Source organism: Tauraco erythrolophus, chromosome 4 (genome assembly GCF_009769465.1).
Source record: "Tauraco erythrolophus isolate bTauEry1 chromosome 4, bTauEry1.pri, whole genome shotgun sequence".
Lineage (NCBI taxonomy): Eukaryota > Metazoa > Chordata > Aves > Musophagiformes > Musophagidae > Tauraco > Tauraco erythrolophus.
The window spans coordinates 69,576,172-69,597,043 of record NC_141468.1 but is presented as its reverse complement, the minus strand read 5'-3'; the positions used below and the strand labels follow the sequence as shown (position 1 = coordinate 69,597,043).

The 20,872-nt window shown below is 43.7% G+C and overlaps 1 long non-coding RNA gene across 1 annotated transcript; it reads right to left on the bottom strand.

Annotated features, from left to right (window-relative positions):
- Positions 1-5,584, bottom strand: LOC147528907 (uncharacterized). The gene is made up of 4 exons (XR_015222136.1): positions 5,547-5,584; positions 2,995-3,119; positions 1,171-1,365; positions 1-515 (listed from the first exon to the last, which is right to left on the bottom strand). It is a non-coding gene; the product is annotated as an uncharacterized LOC147528907 (long non-coding RNA).
- Between the last annotated feature and the right edge of the window lie 15,288 nt (positions 5,585-20,872).

The following is a 20,872-nucleotide window of genomic DNA, read 5'->3' as shown; positions in this document are numbered from 1 at the left end:
TGAGGCGGTAGCTGCGATCCATCTTCCTTGATAGTAAATATGTGGTTGTCTTCGCTGGATGTTCTTTATCCATGATAACAGAGATGAGCCGTGGTGCCTCTGTACCACTCTGTTCCCCACATCACAGATATTGCACATTCCATCCAACTAGATGCAGGCCTTGTCCATTTCCAAGTGCGTTCTGTTCCTGGGAGCAGCAACTGTGTCTTATCTCAAGGCTGCTCTAATACTACAGCTCATGTTAAGATGTAAGCTGAACTTTGGGGATAATATTCTCCCATTCCCCCCCAATTTCTGTTACATAGTTTTGTGGTTGTTCTTGCATCCTCCCTGTTCTGGCTCACACATTTGGCATAGTTGGCAGGATCCAGGAACAGCTATGCCATAGCTGGCAAAAAAGTCAGGGACTGGGGAGGCCACAACAGTTACTCCTCATATTCTGAGATGGCCCAGTTTTGAGCACTGGACCCCCATAGCCACTTTTCTGCCTACACTGGTTCCACCGGAAGCATGACCTGAAATAGATGACAGTGGTTATCCCCTAGGCAATTGAAACGGCTATGTGCGGATTGCCATGGAAAGTGGCATCAGAGTCTTCTCGCAAGTTAGTGAGGGGGATTGAGATGGTTATTACTTATCAGTCTTAGAGCTCTTGACCCTGAAGTTGTTGCATTAGGGAGTAAAATGGGAGAATTGGAAAAGGAAGTCAGGACTTTACAAGATGCAAAAGTGATCACACAAGAAGTGATTGCTGCTCAAGCAGAGCAGTGCCATGGCTGCAAGGTACTGTATAGCAGTTGGCAGTGCGTATTGCTAATAAACAAAGGGATAGATATGGAAGAAGTAAGGTTTTGATTTCCCAAGTTCATGCTCTTCCCTCAAAATCTTCATGGGATCCCAAGGAATGAGACGGAAGTATCTGGAGTGAATCCTTGGACTCTGAGGATGAGTTTGAGGTCAGCACAAGTACAGGCTGGGGCGGAGAATGGATTGAGAGCAGCCCTGAGGAAAGGACTTGGGAGTGCTGGTGGATGAGAAGCTCAACATGAGCCGGCAATGTGCGCTGGCAGCCCAGAAAGCCAACCGTATCCTGGGCTGTATCAAAAGGAGTGTGGCCAGCAGGTCAGGGAGGTGATTCTGCCCCTCTACTCTGCTCTCGTGAGACCCCACCTGGAATATTGTGTTCAGCTCTGGAGTCCCCAACACAAGAAGGACACGGAGCTGCTGCAGCGGGTCCCGAGAAGGGCCACGAAGATGATCCGAGGGCTGGAGCACCTCTGCTATGAAGACAGGCTGAGAGAGTTGGGGCTGTTCAGCCTGGAGAAGAGAAGGCTCCAGGGTGATCTTATAGCAGCTTTCCAGTACCTAAAGGGGGCGTACAGAAAGCTGGAGAGGGACTTTTTACAAGGGCGTGTAGTGATAGGACAAGGGGCAATGGCTTTAAATTTTTTTCTTATACCTAATCTAAACCAGCTAAGGTTTTCTGTTAAAAAAACAGACAATAAGAAATGCCACTCCATTTACCATGACAGTATTAATTGCCCTAATTAAAGATATATCTTGGATATTGATGTGTTGGCAGAATGAACAACTGAAATTTGAAATGGTCACTTCTGCTTCAGGACCTCACAGGCAGGATTTGCTATTTGCTATAACCACCTTGCATGGATTCCTGAAGTCAGATCCTGTTCTGTGGCTCATGTCTGCCAAGGTGGTAACTGTAAAACAATACTGTTTTGAGGGGGGAGGAGGAACTTACTCAAACCATTCAGGCACTTCAACAAGTGGAAATTGTTAAGGAAGCCATGACTGCTTTTAGTAATCCTATTTAGCCAGTTCAAAAGCCAGACGGCACTTGGAGAATGACTGTAGGTTACAGAGAATTGAACAAAATTACCCCCTCACTTGCAGTTATGGTACCAGACATGGTTATCCTTATAGAAAAAATTAGCAAAGACTGACAACCCTGGAAGATGGCAATAGATCTTGTTAATGCTTTCTTTTTGATAGCCATTGCTTCAGAAATCAAAGACCAGTTTGGCTTTACCTGGCAACAAAAGCAATATACTTTCCAAGAATTGCCTCAGGGACACAAACACAGACTTTCCATTTGCCACCAAATGATAGCAGCTGATGTAACACTACAGTCAGGTACCATTACATCGATGATCTATTGAATATTGCAGAGCCTCAACAAGAAATTGAAGTAGCTACAGAATTGTTGAAAGTACATTTATGGGACCAAGGCTTGGCAATTAATCCAAAGAAAATAAAGGGCCCCAGTATTTCTGCATAACTTTGGGAATAGTTCGGCATGGACAGAGTAGAGAAATATGAAACAAAGTACAACAAACAGTCCAGACATTTCCTATACCAACCACAGTAAAATAGCTACAGACTTTCCAGGGACTTTAGGGTATTGGAGAACTTTTAATCCCCCATCTGGCAGTATTAACGTGTTCTCTGCAGAAACAAACAAGAAAGAAGATTGTTTAGCAGTAGACCCAAGCAACAATAGAAAGTCCAAAGGCTTTGATGCCTGCAAAAATGCTTTGATTGAGCATGTGCAATTATGCACTCCTAGGAGAAGATATACTTTTGAATAAGTAGCTGCCATTCTAGGTGATGTAGGCTCATGAGGATTATGACAGATGACAGAAAGAAGCTGTAGGATTTTGGTCCAAGGCATCACAAGGCTCAGCTATACATTATACTCCAATGGAAAAGCAATTTTATCTGTAGTTTGGAGCTCAGGCAGCTACACATGGGAAACAAAAACATTATTTACAGCAATGATTTCTACCAGGAAGACCACATATAACCACTCCATATGCCACTCTAGAACTGTATCATTTAATCATGTGCCTACACTAGAAGAAACACTTCTCCTTGGAGATACCCCTACATCTTCTGTGGAGGAAACTCCCCCTTATGACAAGTTAATAGAAGAGCACAGAAAAGATGCCTCGTTTACCAATGGAAGGTGCGACATACATGGCAACTGCACAAAGACAATGGAAAGCAGTTGCATATGCTCTGGTTCCAGGAATTATTTACAGCAAACAGGTGTACAGGCATCCAGTCAGCAGGCTGTATTGATTGCAGCATCTCTTGCCATCCTGGAAGGGAAGGCACATTACTTCCACACTGACAGTTGGGTTGTACACAAAAGCCTTACAATGTGGTTGCCCCGCTGGGCCCAAGAGAACAGGCATGTACAAAAATACCCTCTATAGGGGGCAGATATACGGCAACAAATTTGGCAATATATACAAAGGTATCCTTTAAAAGTAAGGCATGGTCGCAGCTCATCACAGATGATCGCTTGAGTCTCAAAAAAAAAAACTAGGGAAGTAGAAGATATGACCTCCAAAGTGCCACAAAAAAATCCCCAAGATGAAGGGGATTCTGTATCCTCCCCCCACCAGGCTGAAGCAGTAGCTTAAAGGAAAGGAGCGAATGAAGGCAAGTCCATGCCTCAGGACAGCAGGTAAATCTCCTCCTGCCCACCCCGCCTTCCTAGGTACCTCTGTACAACAGGTATGAGGCTCTGGATGTGGAAGGCCTGGTGATAGATGATGTGGAAGATGGTTAATCTGCACTTGAGTTGTTGCCAGGGTCAGAAAAGCCTACCACCCCTATCATGACCACCTCCATAGGAAGAAAAGATAGGCAATAGCTATAGGCGACTCCCATCTAAGGGAAACAGAGGGTCCAATATGCCACATAGATCCTTCTCTTAAGTAAGTCTGCTGCCTCCCTGGCTCCCAGGTTAAGGACATCACTAGGAGACTTCCTAGCCTGGTACAGCCCTCAGACTATTCCCCATTACTGCTCTTCCATGTGGGTGGTGATGAAGCCACAACATGTAGTCCAAGGGAAATCAAAGGAGACTGCCTTAAATTCCTTCAATTGACTGCCTTGAATTGGGAGTTAATGGCCATACACCAAAGAACCGTTACTAAATCAATTGGCAGCGGACTATCCCCTTCTTTGACATGCTGCTTCCGATTTGAAAATATGTTACTTCAACACAGCTGATGAATCAGCCAGCATAGAGGACAACATTCAACATCTCCAGAACTTAACAAATCAAATAAAGTAATCTACTGGTGGTGCCTGGCTAGTGGAGTGGTTTGATTCCCTGACAGAATGGATGAGACACCTGATCCAAGCATTGTTGCAGGGATATGTTTATTTCTTTTTCTATGCCTTGATTACATGCCTCTAAGTCAACCTGCTCTACACTCTGCAAGCTGAAATGGACACCTCCAGTTTGCTAGCCTCAGCAGAAGTGGTCACTTGAGCAAAAGAGTGGAATGTGGGTTAATATGGAAGATTGGTGAGGGAATTATGAATATGCTCAAGTCACCTGCATCTGGGATGTAGAAAAGTACTTGTATCATACTAATTTTTGTTTATCTTTGTGTGCTTGACAGTTAGAACATCTGTGTTTAGATAGCACAGGCACATGATAGACTTAAGGTACCTTATCAAACACGCTTGAAATTCCTGCCCTGCTACAGAGAAGATCAAGGCACAGTGGTAAACTCTGCGCAAATCCTTGATAAACAGGCAAACCAGCAAGGTCGGTGACCCTCCAGCATGGACTGAGCTCAGCTTGTGTGCCTCTGCCTGAGTGCTGCTTTGGGAATCCCCTGGTTGGCAAGGTAACAAAAATAAATAGTCTTTGCATTTAATCTGTGGTTTTGTGGTTGTTCCTACATCCTGCCTATGCTGACTCACACAACTCCAGATGGATTTGGCTTTCCTAACCTCCATCCTTGCACATTTGGAGAGTGGCTCTATTTCTTCTGGGTCACCTATCCTTGCTTCCACCTCTTGTATGCTTCCTTTTCATGCTTGAGATCATCAGGATCAACTTGTTCATCTATGCAGGCCCTCCTGCAACCTTTGCAGGTTTTCTTGCACACCAGGATGGACCATTCTTGAGTTTGTAGCAGTGATTCCCTAGGCAAAAAACAACCAACCAACTCTCCTGGACTTCTCTTCAGGATCATATCAAATGTATTAATCCAATTAGATCCCTGAATAGGCTAAAGTCCAGCCTCTTGAAGTACAGGACCATGATCCTGGTTTTTGCCTTCTCCCCTCGTTTCATGATTCTGATCTCCATTTCAAGGCTGCCCCAACCTTTGAATCCTTGATTGAGACTCCAACTTGCTTTTAAAGGATCACCACCAGCAGTGTACCTTTCCTCATCAGCTCCTCAATCTTCCATGGTAAGACATTGTCAAAGCACTCAAGTCTGGATTGCTTGTGTCCTGCAAGGGACACCAGGATGGCTGAAATTCCCCATTAAGATCAGAGCCCACAAATATGATGCCTCCAGTTGACCAAGGAAGGTCTCATTTAGAAAACCATCCTGAAGATGTTGTCTTTAGCAGACACGCACCACATTGCCCATGCTGGTCTACCTATTAATCCTGAGCCATAAACTCTTATCTGGCTCATTGTCTGGCCCTAGGCAGGGCTCCATGCAATCTCACTGCCCTCTCACATAAAAGGCAACTTCCCCTCCTCACCTTCCTAAAAAGGTTGTATCCATCCATTGCAGTACTCTCAGTCAGATGAGCTATCCCACCATGTCTCCATGATCCCAATGGTATTGTAGTCCTGTTACCGAAAAATCTGGAATAAGAAACTTATCAACACCAATGGGATGCAGATAAGCAGATGCTTCTTTATTACGGCGCTGGGTGCACGGGGGATATCTCCTCCTAACGTGCGCCCTTGCACCGAAATCAAACTTCTTATATAGAGCTTACATATGCATATTCATTAGGTATTCATGCATAAATTCCCAAAAATCATTAGCATATTCTCCTCCCATTTCCAATTCTGTGCAATCAAAGTTAGAATCATCTAGAAATGAGTCTGGGGTGCAATATAGGTAGGTGGTCTGTGATTCGGTGGTCGCGATCTCCCCCTGCCGGAATTACTTTTGCTTAAGTTCACGGTTTCTGGCAGGTACCCATAGACCATTACGAAACCGTTATGGTTGGCTTTCCCCATCTTCATTAATCTAGACCTTGACAGCTACATGCATTCATCTAGTTCTATATAGGTATCATAAATCAATTTACAAATCAACTTGTGCTTTGTACTACATGTTACTACATGTTCTTACTAGATGATTCTGACCGATCCCTTTGGTCCCGGTACAGGGCTATACAGGAGTTCCATAGCAGCAGTTTCATAGCAGCATGTGTTTACTACACAAGCATACTTTTCATTAAAGATTCTTATAATTCTATATTATTAAAATCACTACTAACTAGTTTATAATTAAAACTATTGATCAAACGTTAATTACCAAAAATTCTAAGTATCAGTAACAGTCCTATAACTGCACAGTTCTCTCATTGCTGCCATTTGTTCCCCATGGTGTACGCATGAGTGTAGAGACACTTCAGAGAAACACTCAGTCATATTGATTTCCTGGAAAGGGCACAAAAGCATTCCCTACAATGCTGTTCTGCAGACACTTGTTTCTATGGACATACCTGGGTGACCCCACTCCAGCCTTACCGAGTTGATGATAAAGTCCCCTCTGTTCACATAAGCCTACACCTTTGCTTGATAACCTGATCCAACACTTCCTCACTTGATTGTCATTCTCTTCCCCTGCACTCCTAGTTTAAAAGCTCTTCTTTCCAGGTTGACCATCCTGTCGGCAGAGATACTTCCCCCACACCTCTTAATCCAGTGGATCCCAGCTCTTCCAAGCAGTATTTAGTCTTCAGAGCATGCGATATTGGTGGAAACCAAAACCCCATCATTGCTGACTAGCAGAGCTGAAGAGACACCAGATGAGCCCTTATGCCCTTCTCCAGAAATATATGTATCATATTTGATACTTTCCAGGTCTTCCCTGGCAGTATCATCGATGCCCACATGAAAAAGCAGCAGGAAACTAAAATCAGAGAGCCAGACAATCCTCTGCAGGCTCTCCATGATATCATAAATCAGACCCCCTAGATAGCAGTAAAGCCCGCCCCCCCCCCCCAAGACAACAGGTCAGCAGACAGGCCTGTTCCCTACAGCAGAGGGGTCACCATCTACTAACCCCCAGTGCTTCCTTCTGGTGCTCCTACATGGCTCAAGCTCAGCCAGCTCATACGTTTCACTTGGAAGAGTGAAACAGCCTCTTTTCTCCAACCAGAGCACTGAACATATTTTGCAGTTATAAATCTTCAGGCAGAGCATGAGCCTTCCTCTTCGTACAAGGAGCCACCAGCTTCCACCATCCTGGGAGTCTCTGCTTCCCACCCTGATAGACAGACTCACCCTGCCCCTCCTTCAGTACATACCTTTGTGGTTTCTTCAAGCTGTAGAGTCTCAGGGAAGATCTGGTTAGTCTCTTTCACAAGCTCTGATGATGCACAATATATTGACCTCCTGCAGCTCCTTTGCTTAATAGAACACCTCAAAACCTGTATATCTCCCATCAGGCTAGAGGATCTTCCCCTGCTCCAGACCAGCACCTTCCTTCTGACACCCTGTCTGAGTTAGGACCTCTAACATTACAGGGGAAGTTTTTTCAACAGCTGCTCAGGACAGTGCCTTGTAGTGCATCCTCACCACTACTGCTGAGAAAGCAGGTGCTGTTTACAAGATAAGGCACTAATCCTTCCTGCACCAACCACACTCAAAGTTCTAGGCCCAGCTCTTATATAGACCTTGCTTGAGCACAGGCTGAAAGGGTGTGAGACCCTCACTAATCAGTGTTAGCTGAACCCAAGGGCTCTTTAATCAATGACAGCTGACTGAGATCTTAAGCCCTGCCAGACCTTGCTAGAAGTCAAGGCTTCCATAGTTACCTATCCCAACAGCAGCAGGCACCCTAAAGCCTTCAAAGGCTTCCCAAAAGAGTTGCCAGAGGTCCTTTAACAATGACCCCAGAAAAAGATCCCAGATCTAGAGGCAAGAGCTCAGAAACTGCTGCGCCAACTGTTCACTGCCTCTTTTAGGTGTGCTGTCCAAAGAAGATTTTTGTGACTACTAGATTTTATCAGCAATGGTGTTATGTCTTGCTATTGTTTGGGTATTATAATGACTGGAGAATGAAGTTGGCAAGGAACAGGTACCGGAACGCATGTTACAATAGTAATCTTAAAAAAAGCCAGTCTCTCTTGAAGAGGAGGAGCACGTCTAGTGATCCATTCCAGCAGATACAATTTTTATTCTGATCTCTGTGTAAGGATCCACCTAGCCCATCATGTCAGCTGATACTGGGATAGAGGGAACGCCTGCAGTTTTTATGGTAGTGAGAGGAGTACTGTAGCCTAATCTTGGACAAGAGTTGAGTACAATGCAAAGAGAGGCTGAGAATGGTAAGTTGTGACAAATGGGACCCTGAGCAGGAGCTGGATTGACAATGGACAGGAGAATATGTTAGCAGGAACAGAAGATTTAATAGTGTATAGTGGGAACCATATCAGAAGACATTGTAATGAGACGTTAATGACCCTGACGTATATGCAACTATGACTAGGCCTTCCTAGCTGGTGCCCGTATGTAACACTGAATGTCCTGCTCCACTTAAGTGAATGCTGAACGACTCAATCTGCTTTGGGCAGTGACCTGAATCCGTGTCCTGTTACGCTGTCTTACAGATGTTACAAAGAGGATGTACAGGTGTCCTGTTTGATGTTTTGATGCATACGACCTGTCCTCCTTGGACATTTCTCATTCTTTGGACAACAGATTAATGGTTGTATCATGAGGGAAAAGACTGGTCTGAACTGTACTGGAGTCTGACAACAAGTGATGAAACAAAGCTTTACCAAGGCAGTGAGAAAGATGAGCAACAAAGCGCCTGAACAGCAATTCTCAGTCACCAACAGCAAACATGGGATCATGAGCGATGCCGTGGCTCCAGCGGACTGCCAGGAACACTTGGCATCCTGGTCATCTGGCAGCCATATCCAGTTGTAAGAATGCCTTTGAATGTGGTTAAGAGTCATGCCACCCCAAGGCTCCACCGATGACATTGTGATTGGAGAGAATCATACTCACGTGGTTAATGCAGGCGACATCCTGCCTACGCTGCCAATGTTGGTCAAGGGGCACGGTGTCAGGCGGCAGGATGTTGGCAGTCTGTCTATGCCAACGATGTCAGTCAAGGGTCAGGGTGTTAGGAGAAAGGGTGTCAAAGACTTTAAAAGCAGTGTAGGTGGTGAAGTATTCTGAACCTCACCAGGTTGGGAATTCTGCACAGCATGATGGGGCCACCTTTGAAGAGGTCTTAAATGCTGACACGCCTTTGGCTTCCCAGCATGAGAAAGGACATAAGATTGACCCATTACTCTTAGTTTCTAATTATTCAGTAAATAGCAGTTAACCACATCCACTTGTGAGCTGCCTTTTTTATTGAGATCTGGAAAGAAGCTTTCTGCACTGGTGTAAAGCATGGCATTTTCCAGTGAAGGACAGAGATTATGAATATGCAAACATATGAAAAATATTATGAATATGGTGTGATCCTTTAATAGCCTAAGCATTCTATCACATAATTACTATAACCTATTTAAAGTGTAGCAACAGATTAACTATGATAAATAGTTATATTTATCAAGTTCTCCTAACCTGTTAAGGTGTGCAGGACCCCCAATGTTGCCCTTAGGGTTCATGTTTCTGGCACATAATTCTGTGTTGCACCCACATTGCAACAAAGCCTCAAGAGCTGGATACTTGATCCTACATAAGCGTTTGTGGTTTCTTTTCTTTGATGATAGCAGACAATACTTGCAAATGAAGCATTAAAGAGCGCCTGAGTGATTGATTCTGCATACCTGATTCTGAAACAATGGCACCCCCATAACTAGCTCATTTTGGTTGCAGCCTTGTACACATCTAAGGGTTGTGCTGTTTCCATCAGTTGTTATACAATTATTCTCGTTCACAAGCTACATGATTCTTGTACAGTGGTTGGTTGATTTCCAACAGATCATTCCTTTTTTTCTTGGACGTCTTTCACAATTCATGTTTCTGGTAACATAAACTGTTTTCCAGATGTGGCATCTTGATAACCTTTGCACATGTTACTTTACCATAGCATACATTCTTGTTCTAGGGTCAGTGAATAAGCTGTACACACATTCTTGTCCAAGGTTCATTAAAGAAATTTTCTACAAAACAATGGTTCATTAAGAGAATACATATATGTGCACAGTGTTTTTGCATTATGCTTGTTATTACTACTTGTCTAATTATGGCCGTGTTACTGTCACATTGATCTATCAGGGTTATTTAAATTCATTCAGTTCCCTTCAGGTTATGACACCAGATGGACCATGTTGAAGTGAGTAATCACAGATCTTACTTCACTTGCACTTCAGAGCTGTGTTTACTACTTAAGGAGCCAGGAGGGTCGCTGAACTCCAAAAAAAAGAGGTTAACAGATGAGTTTAAACATCAGTAAAACAATTTTATAGTCTCTACTGTGTCTTGTTTGACAGCAGGGTTGTATTTTTTTTTTCACTTAGCGACACAGCTTTATGGCTTCATTCTCCAGGCACAAGAGATGATGGGATTCTCTCAGTGAGAACTTTGTTTTCAGTGATTTTGAATGTACATGCTGTGTTGAAGAAGATACCACAGCATGTTTCCAAAAATACGTCCTCTACATGAACAACTCCAGCAGAGTCATGTATACCTTAGTAAACAACGGAAAATTTCCTTTGTTTTTTCTTCCCTCAAAGCAAATGGTGCTGTGTACAAAGCTACTACATCATCTCTCCTGTCTAAGACCTAAGAAGAAGCAGAAAAGGAAGGAAGACTGCCTTAATCATAAAAAAAAATGCCTGTTTGAGTTTAGAAATGTTTAGGGGTAGTGACAGATGAATGGCATCTTTCAGACTTGCAATTTTAGCTTGATAAACAAAATTTTGACAGCATCTGACAACTGACCATATCTTTCCTCACCCACAATTCATTGTTCCACACGAGGAAAGGATTTACCGGTGGTGCTTATGGTGTCGTGCGTGTATCCATGAACACCGGTGCTGCAGTTTGTTAGGCACTGAGGGGTGCTTAATGTAGCAAGAACCAAACGTGCTGTCTGTGAGTGCCTGGGAGCCTTCCCATTCTTTATGCAGGAATCCCTTACTAAATACTCCTTTCTCCCTGTCCTGATAACTGCCTCTTTAAGAGGTAACACTGCTTTAATGCTATGGAAGCACCAGCTGATTCTCTGTTTCCCAGTAATTATTAGGAATACATAACATTACTCTTTTAATTAGTTTTCACCCTTAATTTTCTCATCCAACCTTCAAGCATCTGGTTTCTGTCAATCTTGCCATGGAAAGGAGGAGCAGGAAGGAACAGATCTGATTTCTAATGCAGATGTTCTATGTTAGGCTGCAGATCTTTAGCCAGGGGATCCAGCAAGTAGAGTAGGACTGTGAGGGTGAGAAAGATAGCAAGAGTGCAGTGATGACCTGGATTCTTAAAAACAGCTACAATCTTAGTTCCCTCTTCTCACTCTGATATGCACGTGAAGAGGGGTCTTGAGAGGTGAGCTGTAGCCACTCCAGCGCAGCTGCAGAGCTTCAGAATGACAGACGTAACGACGGATTGGCATCTCTGTGTGGGAAACTGCAGTTTCAGACATAGTTAATGCATCATGTATACAGCATGTCTTGAATACCTCATTGTAAAGGATGAAATCTCTTCCTGTCTCAGAATAAGATACACAGATAAGCACATCTGGCTAAATAGCCTTGTAGCAAAGATGCATTTAGATATCCCAAAGTAATTTTCAGTTGATTATTTATTACAACTAGCAAACTTTTATTACACTGCCGATTACATCTTATTCGTCTATCGTACTCAGCTTGCAACCTTCAGAATGGCTTCATTTTTTATGTACTATAGATCTTGTAACAGTTCACTATCACATATTTTTCTTACATAGTGCCTTTTAGCCCATATCATGTCCTAAGGAATTTCTAATATTCCATGGAAGTTACATTTTTCTTCGACTAGCCCATATAAAATCACCCTGAGTTCTTCAAAGGAATGCAGCCAGTTTAACATATTCAGTTATGTGCTTTGAGGTCAAGCAGAGTGGTCTCACTGCGTAATTTCATTCTTAAAATAACAGTTATGATGCTTCCATGGATAGTTCATCACAGTTCTTGTTAATGCAAATCCCATGGCTGTGGCTGTGTTAACCTGATGAATCACTAAGGCAATCCTCACCATCCTGACACACATCATTGTAAGACAGTGCTTGAAAAAACTAGTTGGAGGAGACAGCTTAGTCTTATTTTTGTCGTTAAGGAAATCTTGCAGCCCATTCATTCTGTAATACTCTGGGAGACACACTCACACTGTTTTCTCAAATCTGGGGTTGTTTGCCTGGTGTGCAATAAGCCATCCACACGCTGAGTTGAGATACTACTTTATTACAAAGCTGCACAAGTTTGGGTAACTGTCCCAAGACAGCAACACCCTTCCAAAATTCAGTTAACATTTACACAGTATGTATTAGCATATTTACGTATTCAGTGTTATTCTCTTAAACAACTGGTTAATTTTCTCTCACCTAGCATGTAAACTAGTTTGCATGCTCAGATCCTTTACCTCCACCCCTTTCATTTGGTCTGGGGTATGTTTAGGGTAGGTGATACATGAGTTGGTGGTTGTGATCTCTCCCTGCTGGAATTACTTTTCACCCAGTTACAGCTGTTTCTCACTTACTTAATATTTGGGGTATTCTTCCAATCTTGTTAACCTTTTCTCATAACAAGATGTTTTCCTTAACAGTCTGTTGAGATCCTGCTTTGGTGTCCTTCTTTCATGATTAACAGCCAAATGTTTTGGACTTACAAGGACGCGTGTCCTCCTCTTCACATATTTTTCTCAGGCTCCTTCATTATCCTTCATTATCTACAAGGAAAAAATGTCTAGTGCGTTTTTGCACCAAGCAAATCCTCACTTAAGCCTTTAACTCTTTCATGGCTAGACAACACCACCACTTGAGACTTTGACTGCTAGATGACGGTTTATGTCTGATGGGAGAGACACAAAGAGTGAGGAAGATCCTCCCGCTGGGTCATGAGGTTCAGAGAGGACTCCCTTGCTGTCCAAACTCCTTCGCAGAGAGGAATCTAGGTGCAGCTAGGTTCAAACGTAGTCTCATACCTGGTCAAAAGTTATGCCTGAAAGATTGGATATGACTGAGTTTCATTAGTAACGACTCAACACATCATCAAAGTTAGTAAGGCAAAAATCAAAGTCCCGTTTGTGTCCTTTCACACACATATGCACATGCTTCCTTACAGGCTCATCCCTAGGTTCCCCCGAGGCAGAGTTACTGGCACAATGCACTCCAGGTGAATTTATTGGTAGTACAGCAGTAAGGAACAGCTCAAAGCTGAGTCCCTGCAGAAAGGGACTAAACAAAGAAATCCTGGGCAATTATACCCTTGCAGTCACAGTTCCCCACACCCTCACGTGACAGGTCAGTCCAATAGCCTGGGGTCTTCCTGTTTCTCGTTGGAGTCCTTTTCCTGTCTCCAGGCAGGGCATTCCTTTTCTTATCTTGATGGTTTGCAGCTTTGCTGATGCATGTGGCTACCTTATCTTTCTGGTTTGCACTGGTTTTGAGGTCTTCCTTTGTGTAATCGAGTACAAGTTCAACATGAGTTCAGCACATTCTGGTGAAAGTTCCCAGCTTGCAGCCTAAGGCTTCACCAAGTCTTGGCTACTAGTGCTAAGCAATGGGGATTCCATTTGAGCTAGAAAAATGACTACTATGAGATTTGTATATAAAATATCAATAAATCATCTCATGCTTAATTACTTCATATAGCCTACAATTGCTCTTTCAGTATCCGTGTCCTAATTTGATCCATTATCACTTCCAGTAATCTTCTTAGTTCCACATTCTCTCTGTGCAGGCAAACTACATTGATCCTGATTACACTACATCCACTGAAGCCACAATAATGACTTGGGGCTTGAGAAAGGTGTTGACTCAGCTAGGAAGGGATTTCAAAAAGCAAGAACCTTACAATAAGGCCTTTTCACTTTAGGAAAAGAAAAACATTGATTACAGTTCACTTTAATCTCCAGGAAAGGTGATATGATATGAAGAGTGAAAGAAGGCAATCTAAAATGTCAAGTCCTTTCCAAAAGTATCCGCTTGTTTATTATTGCAGTATACAATGATGCAGAAATAGCAGTAGTCTGCTAGAATAATAGGTGTTTACCACTGAGACAATGACAGTTTATAGGGACTTTGGAAAAGACTCCATTCTACATTCACTTGGAGAAGCTAAACACACATATGGGTTCATTGCTTTGACTTCCTAAGACAGAGATTTGTAGTAAAAGTGTTAAGATTACTGTGAATGAATTACAAACGGAAACATCTGCATATGAAAGCAGCAGGAAAAACAAGAGAGGAAGTGTTAAAGGAATGGTTGTGTTGGTCCCTAACTAGGGAGATGATTAACAGCAATAAAATTGGTAAGCACCAAGAAGCATGCTGTTTATATAGAATCAGAGAATCATAGAATGGTTAGGGTTGGAAGGGACCTCAAAGATCATCTAGTTCCAAACCCCCTGCCATGGGCAGAGAAATCCTCCACTACACCAGGTTGCCCAAAGCCTCATCCAACCTGGCCTTGAACACTTCCAGGGATAGGGCATCACAACTTCTCTGGGCACCTGTTCCACTGCCTCACCACTCTCTGAGTGAAAATTTCTTCCTTAGATCTAATCTAAATCTGCCCTCTTTCAGTTTAAAGCCATTGCCCCTTGTCCTATCACTACATGCCCTTGTAAAAAGTCCCTCATCAGCTTCCTGTAGGCCCCCTTAAGTACTGTAAGGCTTCTATAAGATCACCCCGGAGCCTCTCTTCTCCAGGCTGAAACAGCCCCAACTCTCTCAGCCTGTCTTCATAGCAGAGGTTGCTCCAGCCCTCGGATCATCTTCGTGGCCCTTCTCCAGACCTGCTCCAGCAGCTCCATGTCCTTCTTGTGTCAAGGACTCCAGAGCTGAACACAATATTCCAGGTGGGGTCTTACGAGAGCAGAGTAGAGGGGCAGAATCACCTCCCTCGACCTGCTGGCCACACTTCTTTTGATACAGCCCAGGATACGATTTGCTTTCTGGGCTGCCAGCGCACATTGCCAGCTCATGTTGAGCTTCTCATCCACCAGCACTCCCAAGTCCTTTTCCTCAGGGCTGCTCTCATATCGCACCCAAAGACCTGCACTCCTATGACTTATCAGCAGAAGACCTGCTGTGTCAGGGCCCTGAGGACACTAATAAGCCATAATAGACCTGACCAGTCTCACCTGAGACCTCCTCCTCACAGCACAGGCTCAGGAACTCTATTTAAGCTGAGCCCTGGGCTTTTACTCTTTTTCTGAGCTGTGTTGGAGTGGTGCTAGTCTTCAGCTGAGCTACAGCAGTGACTATACCTAGCTGTGGAGCCTCTTGATCCAGCCTTCAACTTATGGACTAGCTTAACCTTGAACCTGTGTCATTGCCATGATGTTGTCTCACACTCTGGACTCTTGGTTGGACTTGGCTGCCAATTCCAGGTATGGCCTGCTTCTCTTGATCAGGTACTGTGGGTCTGGGCTCTGGCTGGTGATGGCTATGAACTGCTGGCTGTAGGATCCTTCCTGGGTGCCTGTCCCCTAGGGAGTGAACTTGCACTTGTGCTTCCTGATGTGCAGTCTGGTAGTAGAATAATAGCAATGAATTTACAGCATGCTGCATTTTACTGTTTCTTTTCCTTCTAGATCAGCATGAAGACAAAACATAGCCCGATGCCACTCCTATTTTTGGCAGGATCAATCTGACAAAATAGGAAAACAAAGATGCTAGGCAGTGACTTTACTGAAGGCCTAAGGATGCTGAAAGTAACAAAGTTCCAAGGCAATTCATTGCTCTTGCTAGAATTACTGATGACTCCTACCGGATCTGCCCCAAAAAGTAACTAAAACTCTTGTGTAGTCAATCAAGAGGAGCATCAAGGGATGCAAAGAAGACTCGGTAACTGTTCTGCATGCTCCAGGTGACATATGAGTGATCCTGGTGAGTACACTCTAATATGTGTACCTTTGGTGCTTGAAGTACGAGAGAATGAGTAGAAGTGAAATAATGTTTAAAGTAGAGGCATCTTCTCCTTCCATAATGTCTCACTGTGAGTTTAGTGACATTTATTTCCTGTATTAATAGCTTACAAGCGATTAGGTAATGTATTTGATAAATCATCTCAGTTGCTGGACATTTCCATAAGTTAAGAATAAGGCAGCATTGTGGTACCATAATTAATCAAGCAATTTGTTTCTTGAACATCTGCTCCTCAGTGAGCTCTGTTAGATTGGCTGGTGCTGACTCCCAGTTACTGATAGTTAAAGGGTATGGTGTGTGCCTTATCTCCAATGCCAGAAGGTTTCTTTGCCCAAGTCACTAACAGTTTCTGCTTTCTGGTTCATTAACCTGTATGAATTATAAGATCCTCTTTCCATGCTAGCAAGCATAGTATTTTCTTTTAGGACACAGTGTTTCATTTTAGCCAGTGCAGTTTGTGTCTGATCAGTGGACTCTCATGCCACTTAGAACGGACTTGATGCATGTCAGTAAGAAAGCAGACTTTTTGTTTTACTTTGTCTCTTCAGAGGCTGGTTGTAAGGTATTAATATGCTAATCTCCTGATTTGAGTGATAGTGGGCCTAAATTGCAGACAATGGGCAGGTAAAGGGAAGATAGTCTGTACAGGTCTCCCCTTCAGAGCTGGAGCTGAGGTGGCATTTGTGTAGGAGACCACAGGCAATGCTGGAGTACAGTGAATTCTATAGCGAGTGAAGTAAAAACAATGTTTCTGTTCTTTCTCTCTAGCAATTTCAGAAATGGTTTCATATAAAGAGAGAAAGTAGGCAGAACTATGACAGTGAGCATTGAGAACCTCATTAGTTCACATGAGGAGGAAATGTGGAGAACAAAAGTATAATGATATGGAATTTGAGGTGGAAGATAGTGGTGTTGAAGGCAGGCTGCACAGTGTGTATTTCTCTGATTAGTGTGGAAACTGCTTTGAATGACTAGTCACTGTTACTGAGGAGTCTGTCTACTCTCTAGTAGCAAAGTTATTGGCTACCTGCATCACAAAAAAATGCTCTGCTGCAAGTTGTAATGGATAAGAGGTTGATAGGTGTTGATAAATGGCAGGAGGCGCCTGGAAGATGAAAGGCAGTGAAGAAAGATGTGTTAGTTAAAACAGGTGGTTCTACATAAGACTGGCAAGATCTAGGTTGGAGGTAGCTTTGGATACCTGGAGGCAGAAGCTCAGAATCAGGAAGGATGAGTATGAGCAATTTTCTAATTAACAAGTATCTGAAATCCTTTGCTAGAGACCTAAGGCTTTAAGGTAAGGGCTTGAAGTCTGACAAGCTGCTGCATAGGGCTAGCTGGAAGATTTCATTTAAGATACTGACTCAATATGCTGGCAAAAATTTGCAATCAGATTGAATAAGTAACATTTGGTTTGCAATCCCAGTATAAAGTCACTGGGACTCAAGTTTCTGCAGGTTTTAACCTTGTGTAGAAGTCTGCAGTTTGAAAGTTCTGGTGTTTAGTACTGTGATTTTAAGCATGTGTGCCTGGTAAGCTTCCCTTAGACTAAGGGTGCAGTCCATGCTTGCTTTGGAAGTTTACTTAATGAAAGCAGCTTTAACATAGCAGGATTTATGCCAACATCATTGACTAGTACATAGCAGACAATCAGAACCGAGCACTGATAGTTTCATAACCTGGATTGCTTACAGTGTTAGAGTTCAGGTATGAGTTAGGACAAGCATAGTTCCGGGAACCAAAGAGCTGAGACTAGACTGGAAAAGAGGCTTGGATGTGGACCAGCAGCACAGTAGAGAAGTGTACAAGCACTGAGACGGAACTTGGGCAGGGCTCAAGGAGAGTGCCTGAAGGCTTTGCTGGGGCAGAAGCTGATCAGCCATCCTGAGGCATGAGTGGTGTCACGGGCAAATGTTTCAGAGGAGATATAGCTGAGGCTCCTGGAGCAAGCTTTTCCCTATGTTTCCTTTTCACTCATTTTCCCAGTGCTACTTGTGAGATGTGCTGCACTTGGACTACTTTCTGCAGTTTTGTGCTTACCACAATGGTCCTGCACACATGTATCTTGCGTAATCTCCTTATAATGGTCCAATCAACATTTATCACCCTTGCACATCATCTTTAACAGATATTTTCCAACTGTTCTTGTTTCCTGCAATTTTATGGATGTTTGACCTCTCATGCTGTAGTGATCACTTAAAATACTCTGCCTCCCTTGAACATCTATGATAGGTTCATTCACAAAAAATAACTGGAAGTTCTCAATTGCTTTGTCTAGCTAGGAATAAGTAATTACCTTAATTTCCATGAGCACTCATTAATTCACAAGCCCATCGAGTGTTTCATGTCTGGCAAAGGACAGTATCTCTGAAATGATGGTATGCAAGCTGACAACTGTCACGTTATGACACAAAGTCAGACCAAACAGAGGTCAGGGATACCAGTCTATTAGTTTCCTGAAGAAGACAAGACCCTTGTGTCTGACTGCCCCTGCCCTCTCTGGGTAGCCCACGGAATCGGAGGGTGTTTGTCTAACCTATCTAGGGGACCCAGCACAAATAGAGGTCAGGAGGTAATTTGACCAGTATACCAGTTTCCCAAGAAAGACAAGACCCTTGCATGTCCGACTCCCCTGCCCTCCTTCTCTTTTGCCATTTTATACCATTTCTTTATTTTTCAGGTGGAGCTTGAGTGACTCTAGTCCATACATAGCTTTATTAGGATTGGTGTAAATTTTTCTTGCTTTGATTTAAAGGTATAGGCAAGAAGAAATTCAGGGGCAACCTGCTCAGCTGAGAAGTGGTCGCAGCCTGGAGGCAGGTAGCTTTTGAGATGGAGATGTGTTTGGTATTATAATGAGCAAAGTTCAACTAAAGGACAAGATTTTACCATTATTGCTGAGGCAGCTGTTGCAATCCATTTCCTTGATGGCAATTAGATGGTTATCTTCACCAGATGTTCTTTGCCCCTGATAACAGGGATGAGCCATGGTACTTCTGTACCACTCTAATCCCCACTTCAAGGACATTGCTCATTCCATCTGACCAGCAGGCCATGTCTGTCCTGGGAGCAGCAACTGCGTCTCACCTCAAAGCTGCTCTAATATTGCAGCCTTTGAGCTGAATTTTACAAAGCCATATTTCTCCATTTTCCTCAATTTTGGTTATTTTCCCACAACAACTATCATTATCTGAGTGATCTACATTGTACCTGTTAGATTTTTATTTGAACCTGTCGGTTGGGGGGTTGATCTGTACAACCTTTCAAATCTTGTTATAACAAGGAGAGGGAGGAAACAAGGCTTTATCATGTAGAATACAATGTAATTGTATGTCATGTAAGAGGAGAACAAATTTGAAGCAAAATAGTGCAAATGGGGCAGAGGTGAGAAGGGATGATATGGAGATATCAATATCTATGAACATTAAAAGAATGTGGTGTCCAGTGAGGGCTTGGAGCTGGTTGACACATCTCCCTCCCTCTGTGTGGTGATGGAAATGCTGGGGCTACAGTGCCTGTCACCAGGAGATCATAAGGGGGGGCAGCTCCACAAGACACCCTTCTCCCTGGCTGCAGGAAGTGGCTTGGGTCATGGGCCCAGCTGGTGGACATATGCTCCCAGTGCTGAGCTGTAAACAAAGTTTGTGTGCTAAACTGTGGTCTAGACATGCACAGACGCTTCCTAATTTTTCTAGTAGAGTTGCAATATGTAAGTGCTTGTGGTTGTTTTATGAAGCAGGTTAACTTAAGCTGAACAAGGTGCCTGAGCTGCTCAGATGTTTGTGAATGACAAGAAGTAGCAGTTAAGAAACTATTTGTGAGGCAAATATAGAACTTCTGGGTGATTTGCAAGTCTTAAACACTAGAAAGGGAATGCTGCTCACATTGTATGAGAAATAAACATCTCTTGGGAAAAGACATAGGCTATTGCTAGGAAGTATGCAAGCAAAAGTTAAAGATTGAATAGTTTGCTGTGTTGGGTTTATGTAGTGAGGTTTGGTACTGGGGAGGGGCTGCGGAGATAGCCCCTGTAAGAAACTGCGAGAAGCCTTCCAGCTCCAAGTCAGACTTGTCTCTGGCCACATAATCAGTACCTCTGTGATAAACATATTTAAGAGGGGGCAAAGAAACTGATGCCATGAGGGACCTGCAGTGAAGAGAGAGGTAGAGGTGGGGGGTTCTGGCCTCTGGCCTCCCACCTGTGCTGGACCACTGCCAGTTGACTGATGGTGGGCATAGCTTGGAGTGCTCCAAAGTGCCCCATTCCTGGGGTGCCTGCTGGGCAGAGTTAATTGTGCTGGGATTGCTGAGGTTTGTTTGGTCAGGCCCAGCGTGACTGCAGTGGAGGGAGGATGGAGATGTGAGGGAAACAACTATGCAGACACCAAGGTCAGTAAACATGGAGTGGGAGGAGGTGTGCTGGAGCTGAGATTCCCCTGCAGCCCATGGTGAGACAGCAGTGGCCCCCCTGCAGCCCGGGGAGATTAACAGTGGAGCAGAGATCCACCCACAGCTGGTGGAGAACCCCACAATGGAGCAGGTGGCTGCATCCAAAGGAGTTCATGGAGGACTATCTCCCATGAGAAAGGACCCCATGCTACTGGAGATTGACAGTAGAGCATCTGCAGTCTATGGAGGACCCCAGAGCAGATGACTGTGCCTGAAGAAGCTGTGACTTATGGGAAAGCCTGTGCTGGGAAGTCTAAGATTTGCATTCCATGGGAAGGACTCATGTCAGACAAGTTCATG